General features: G+C 45.0%; 1 long non-coding RNA gene across 1 annotated transcript; it reads right to left on the bottom strand.

The window, feature by feature from the left end:
• Positions 1–3,753: 3,753 nt before the first annotated feature.
• LOC129051951 (uncharacterized) lies at positions 3,754–5,122 on the bottom strand. The gene is made up of 3 exons (XR_008516555.2): positions 4,940–5,122; positions 4,745–4,800; positions 3,754–4,516 (listed from the first exon to the last, which is right to left on the bottom strand). It is a non-coding gene; the product is annotated as an uncharacterized LOC129051951 (long non-coding RNA).
• Between the last annotated feature and the right edge of the window lie 1,703 nt (positions 5,123–6,825).

Here is a 6,825-nt window from a genome sequence, read left to right as displayed (position 1 = left end):
CACGCCATTCTCCTGCCTCAGCCTCCCAAGTAGCTGGGACTACAGGCGCCCGCCACCACACTCGGCTAATTTTTTGTATTTTTAGTAGAGACGGGGTTTCACCGTGTTAGCCAGGATGGTCTTGATCTCCTGACCTCATGATCCACCCACCTTGGCCTCCAAAAGTGCTGGGATTACAGGCGTGAGCCACGACGCCCGGCCACAAATAATTCTTTAAAGTACAGGTTTCTGGGCCCTACTGAAGAAATATGGTTGAATAGGTCAAAGGTAGGATCTGGAAACAGGTACGCTTTTGTAGGCCTCCCCCAATGAACTCGATGAGCGGCCTGGTTTGGGAATGCCTAGTGTAGCGGAAAAAGCATGCATGACCTTTGGAATGAGACCCAGGTTCAAATCCTGCCTCCACCACTCCCACACCTCTCTGAGCCTCAGTTTCCTCATTGGTAAAATGGGAATTATGACACTCCGCAGGAATTCTTATAAGGATTCAATGACAGAAGGGGAACCACATTTTAGTGTCCTTCCTTCTTTCCCTCTAAATGTGGAATGAAAGAAAAAGGTTTTGTTTTTTACTGATGGGAATTCAAACTTTAGGGTCACAAGCTAAGAACTATTTTGAGGTCAACAAGTCCTTCCTGATAACTGAAATCTTAGTGCCTGCTTCCCCAGAGTTAGTTTGACTTTTCTGTTTTGGGGCCCCATTCTTATTTTTTCAGGTCCCTTAAACTGCAGCTTCTAACAACCACTAAAAAGGAAGACCACCTAATTTCTTCTTCGGGCCACAAACTCAAATACCAGGGGTTTGGTATGTGACAGCAGGCTGTGATGGGAACAGAAAGAAAATGGAGCTATTCACACAGCTCCACTTTATTGCTTCCAGGTTGAAGACAGGGCCCAGTGTTGCCACCTCTTCTGGATTTAAAGAAAAAGGCCGGCCAGGTGCGGTGGCTCATGCCTGTAATCCCAGAACTTTGGAGGCCGAGGCAGGTGGATCACTTGAGGTCAGGAGTTTGAGACCAGCCTGCCAACATGGTGAAACCCTGTCTCTACCAAAATATACAAAAATTAGCCAGGTGTGGTGGCGTATGCCTGCAGTCCCAGCTATTTGGGAGGCTGAGGTGGGAAAATCCCTTGAACCTGGGAAGCAAAGGTTGCACTGAGTGACAAAGCTCCAGCCTGGGTGACAAAGTGAGACCCTGTCTCAAAAAAAAAAAGGAAAAAAGGAATAGGCTTGGCAGTAGTTCTCAACTAGAGGTGACTTTGTTCCCAGTAAGACACTTGGCAACGTCTGGAGACATTTTGGTTGTCGCTGTTGTTGGGGAGCTATGGGCATCTAGTGGACAGAGGCCAGAGATGCTGCTATCCATGCTACAACGCACAAGACAGCGCCCCTCTCCCAGCAAAGAATTATCTGGCCGAAAACGTAAATAGAGCCAAAGTTGAGAAGCCTTGGACACGGTTCTGTTGCAGCAACAACCCCCAAATCTCAGTGGCTTGCAACAACAGAGGTCTCACCGCCTGTCCATTGTGGGTCTGACAGGGATCAGCTTTATGTCATCCTCACTCAGGGGCCCAGGCTAAGGGAGGTGCCATCCCCATGCTTGTAAGATTTTTGAGGCAAGTGGAGAATATTAATATATTATTAACATTAATTATAATAATAAAAATATAATATTAATTACAATAATAAAAATATAATATTAATTACAATATTGATATAACTGTAAGTTATATCTAGAAGTGACATCTATCATTGCCATCATATTGCATTGGCTGCACCTTAATTCATGGGGTCAAGGAAGCACAACCCATCCATGTTCCTGGATGCAGAGAACTGGAATATTTGCTAACAGCATTAAAGACTCCAAAGGTTGGGTGCACCAAAACCTCAGAGATCACCACTAAAGAACTTATTCATGTAACCAAACACCACTTATTCCCCCAAAACTTATTAGAAAAAACTAAAAATCCAGAAAAAAATGTACGCTGATCAAAAAAAACAAAAAAACCTCCAAAGGTAATCATGACAGCCTAGGCTCTAGGTAATCCACAAGGCTCGGAGAAGGGCAGCTAAGCGCACAGGCTGTGGAGTCAGACGTCAGACTTGGCTTCAAACTCCACACTTTCTAGCCATGTGGCCTTGAGCACGTCACTTAATCTCTTTCTCAGTTTCTTTCTCTAAAAATGAGGAAAATAGGCTGGGCATGGTGGCTCATAGCTGTAATCCCAGCACTTCAGGAGGCCCAGGCGGGCGGATCAAGAGGTCAGGAGCTTGAGACCAGCCTAGCCAATATGGTGAAACCCCGTCTGTACTAAAACTACAAAAATTAGGCGAGATGCGGTGGCCCACGCTTGTAATCCCAGCACTTTGGGAGGTCAAGGAAGGTGGATCACGAGGTCAGGAGTTCGAGATCAGCCTGACCATCATGGTGAAACCCTGTCTTTACTAAAAATACAAAAATTAGCCAGGCGTGGTGGTGTGTGCCTGTAATCCCAGCTACTCAGGAGGATGAGGCAGGAGAATTGCTTGAACCTGGGAGGTAGAGGTCACAGTGAGCCAAGAATACGCCACTGCACTCCAGCCTAGGTGACAGAGTGAGACTCCATCTCAAAAAAAAAAAAAAAAAAGGCCGGGCGCGGTGGCTCATGCCTGTAATCCCAGCACTTTGCACTTTGGGAGGCCGAGGCGGGCGGATCACAAGGTCAGGAAATCAAGACCATCTCTACTAACCCCATCTCTACTAAAAATACAAAAAATTAGCTGGGCATGGTGGTGGGTGCCTGTGGTCCCAGCTACTCGGGAGGCTGAGGCAGGAGAATGGCGTGAACCCGGGGGACAGAGCTTGCAGTGAGCTGAGATCACACCACTGCACTCCAGCCTGGGCGACACAGTGAGACTCTGTCTCAAAAAATATATATTAATTAATTAAAATAATAATAATAATAATTAGCCGGGTATGGTGGTGTGCGCCTGTAGTCCCAGGTACTCAGGAGGCTGAGGCAGAAGAATCACTTGAACCCAGGAGGTGTAGGTTGCAGTGAGCTGAGATTGTGCCACTGCACTCCAGCCTGGGTGACAGAGCGAGGCTCCATCTCAAAAAAAAAAAAAAAAAAAGAAGAAGAAAAAAGGGAAAATAAATCAACCTTGCAGTGTTAAAATGCTTAGAACAGTGCCTAGCACACAGAAAGAGCTCAGGACATGTTAGCCAGGATGATGATGATGATGGATTAGGCCAGGTGCCAATCACGGAGTGGGCGTTTAGTAAACAGTTGTTGTTATAAACTAAGCTCTGAGGAAAATGACTTGTCCAAGGTAACACAGCTGGTAAGTGCAGCATGGTGAAGAAGAGCCTAAGCTCTGGGGTCTCAGCCTGGCACATTGTAAATCATAAATATTAAATAATATTTGGAGGAGGTTCAGTGTGGTTAAGAACATGGACTCAGGCCAGGCGCGGTGGCTCACGCCTGTAATCCCAGCACTTTGGGAGGCTAAGGCAGGCAGATCACGAGGTCAGGAGATAGAGACCATCCTGGCTGACACGGTGAAACCCCGTCTCTACTAAAAATACAAAAAATTAGCCGGGCGTGGTGGTGGGTTCCTGTAGTCCCAGCTACTCTGGAGGCTGAGGCAGGAGAATGGCGTGAACCCGGGAGGCGGAGCTTGCAGTGAGCTGAGATCATGCCACTGCACTCCAGCCTGGGGGGACAGAGCGAGACCCTGCCTCAAAAAAAAAAAAAAAGAACATAGACTCGGTAGCTCACACCTATAATCCCAGCATTTTGAGAGGCTAACATGGGCGCATCCTTTGATCCCAGGAGTTTGAGACCAGCCTGGGCAACACGGCAAAACTCCGTCTCTACAAAATATACAAAAATTAGCCAGGCATGGTGATGTGTGCCTGTAGTCCCAGCTACTCAAGAGGCTGAGGCAGGAGGATCACTTAAGCCCGGGGGTGTCAAGGCTGCAGTGAGCTGAGATCACGACACTGCCCTCCAGTCTGCGTGGCAGAGCAAGACCTTGTCTCAAAAAATAAATAAATAAACATAACATGAACTCCGGAGGCTGACTGCCAGGTTCAAATCCTAGCTCTACTACTGACCACCTGTATGAACTTGAGCAAGTAACTCAGCCTCTCTGTGCCCAGTTTTCTTATCCATAAAATGAAGCTAATAATAAAACACCTGCAACTAGGAAGATTAAAAAATAACATTAGTAAAGTCCTCCAGACCCATATGGTTGTTAGCTGCTACAGTATTACTATGCCCTCAGTTCACCACAAAGAAGCATTCGAAAGTAACAGAAAATAATTAACAGTATCATTTCACCCACCCAATTGAGATAGGAGAGAAGAAAATGGATACAAATTCAGCAGTCCTTGAGCTAAGAAAATGTTTACAGCCAGGGGTGGTCGCTCAGGCCTGTCTGTAGTACCAGCAGTTAGGGAGGCTGAGGCCAGCAGATTACTTGAGTCCAGGATTTCAAGACCAGCCTAGGCAATGTGATGAAACTCCATTTCTACAAAAAATACAAAAATTACCTGGGCATGGTGGCATGCACCTGTAGTCCCAGCTACTCAGGAGGCTGAAGTGGGAGGACTGGTTGAGCTCAGGAGGCAGAACTTGCAGTGAGCCAAGATTGTGCCACTGCACTCCAGCCTGGGTGGCAGAGTGAGACCCTATCTCCAAAAAAAAAAAAAAAGTTTATAAATGGAACAATGAGAAAAAACTCGGATGCTTTTCTTACCTGCCCCAGGGTAGTCCTAGAAATCAGTGAGAATTCCCATTTGTCCTCAGAGATTCCTGCAACATAGGAGTGCAAGAGAGGAGACAGTAAGCAGAGGCACAAGGCATTACTCCCAAATCACAGCTAGGCCACCCTGCAACCCTGGCCGGTCCTTCCAAACCCAGCTCCCTTAGCAACTGCAGTTTCCCATCCAACCAGACGAGGGCGCCGAGCTGACAGTCTTGCTGCTGGCAATAGTGATAGCCGCTGTGAAAGCACAGTAGATGCTCGTCCACTTGTCGAGAAGAATGCTGAATTCTTATCACTTTTGCACCATTGTAAAGTCACAAAGTCATAAGTCGAACCACCATAAACTGGAGATTATCCGCAGTCCCCCATTATCTGTGGGCGATATGTTCCAAGACCCTCAGGGGATGACTGAATAGTACTGAACCCTATATATACAGTACTATGTTTTTTTCTATACATATATACCTATGATTACATTTAATTTATAAATTAGGCACGATAAGAGATTAACAACTAATAATAAAATAGAATAATTATAGCAATATGATGTAATACAGTTATCAGGCACCGTGGTCATAACTTTTGCAGTTTCATGTGTGGCAGGAAAACTAGCAGGTATGTCTTTTTCCTTCTTCATAATTTCACAGATAGAAGATTCGTTCTTACTACAGATCTTAGCGACCTCAGCATACTTTATTTTTTCTTTCCTTATTATAACTTTTACCTTTTTCACTTAAAGAAAGAACTTTATGGCTTCTCTTTGGCATATCCAAATTGCTAGCATCACTACTCTTGCACTTTGGGGCCATTATTAAGTCAAATAAGGGTGACTTGAACACAAGCATTGCAATACCACGGCAGTTGATCCAATAACGAACAGGGCACTTACTTAGTAAGTGACTAAGGAACAGGGAGTGTATACAGCGTGGAGGCACTAGACAAAGGGACGATTCAGGTTCCCCAGGTGGACGGAGCGGGACAGCACAAGACTTCATCATGCTACTCAGGACAGCGTGCAATTTAAAACTTACAGATGGTTTATTTCTGAAAATTTCCATTTAATATTTTTGGACAGCGGTTGACTGCATGTAACTGAAACCACAGAAAGCAAAACCAAGTCGGGGGCAGGGGAGGGGGGCGGCTACAGTAATAGCCTTTCCCTGTGGACCACATGTTATACCAAACACTTTCATGTGTTATTTCACATTACTGTCATAGCACTCCACAACATAGGTACTCTTATGATTCCCATTTTATGTAAGACAAATCTGAGGCCTAGAAAAAAATAAATAAATAAAAAGAAAAAAGAAAAAAATCTGAGACCTAGGGAGGTTAAGCAATTTGCCTAGCAGGCCGAACCTAATATTTGCAGGACAGTGGCAAGAATACAGCTGAATGCATACTTAAAAAATTATAAATGACCCTAATGAACTATTAAATAAAAGACAATCTATTCTGCTATGTCAATAAATAAACATTCACAGTGACCTGGAAGACCACATTCACATTTTTGGGCCTCTCAGAGTTCTGTACTAGAAGGTGGTGGGAGGCAGAGAACAGGACCCTAGCCCTGCCCCGTTCTCCCCATATCTCTAAATCTGTTTGCCTGGCAGGGTGTTGTGTCCACGCATGCAGAGGTTCTAACCTGCGGGCTCACACTTTGTTCTAGGGGTTCTAAATTGAAAAGGTCCCTGAGGTATCCAGCACAATGAATGACAAAAGAGACAAAAGCACAACAAAAATCATCACATTCTAGAATACCAAGAGAAGATCTTAAAAGCTTCCAGAAAACGGGATGGGGGGAAAACCCAAAGAATCAGGAGTCAGAACAGCATTGTATTTATCAAAGCCAGAAAAAAACCAGAGCAATTTCTTCACAATTATGAAAGAATTCTATCCACAGCCAAACTACTAATTAAATACAGTAGAATAAAGCCATTTTCAGTGCCACTTAACATGTATGGCAGCATGGTAGCCAGCCACTAAGGTGGCCTCTAATGATTTCTACCTCCCGGTATCTGCACTCTTACAAAGTTCCCACACACACTGAATATGGCTGACCTGTGAAACCA

This window comes from Pongo abelii, chromosome 1 (assembly GCF_028885655.2).
Source record: "Pongo abelii isolate AG06213 chromosome 1, NHGRI_mPonAbe1-v2.0_pri, whole genome shotgun sequence".
Lineage (NCBI taxonomy): Eukaryota > Metazoa > Chordata > Mammalia > Primates > Hominidae > Pongo > Pongo abelii.
This window is presented reverse-complemented; position numbering and strand designations above follow the sequence as displayed.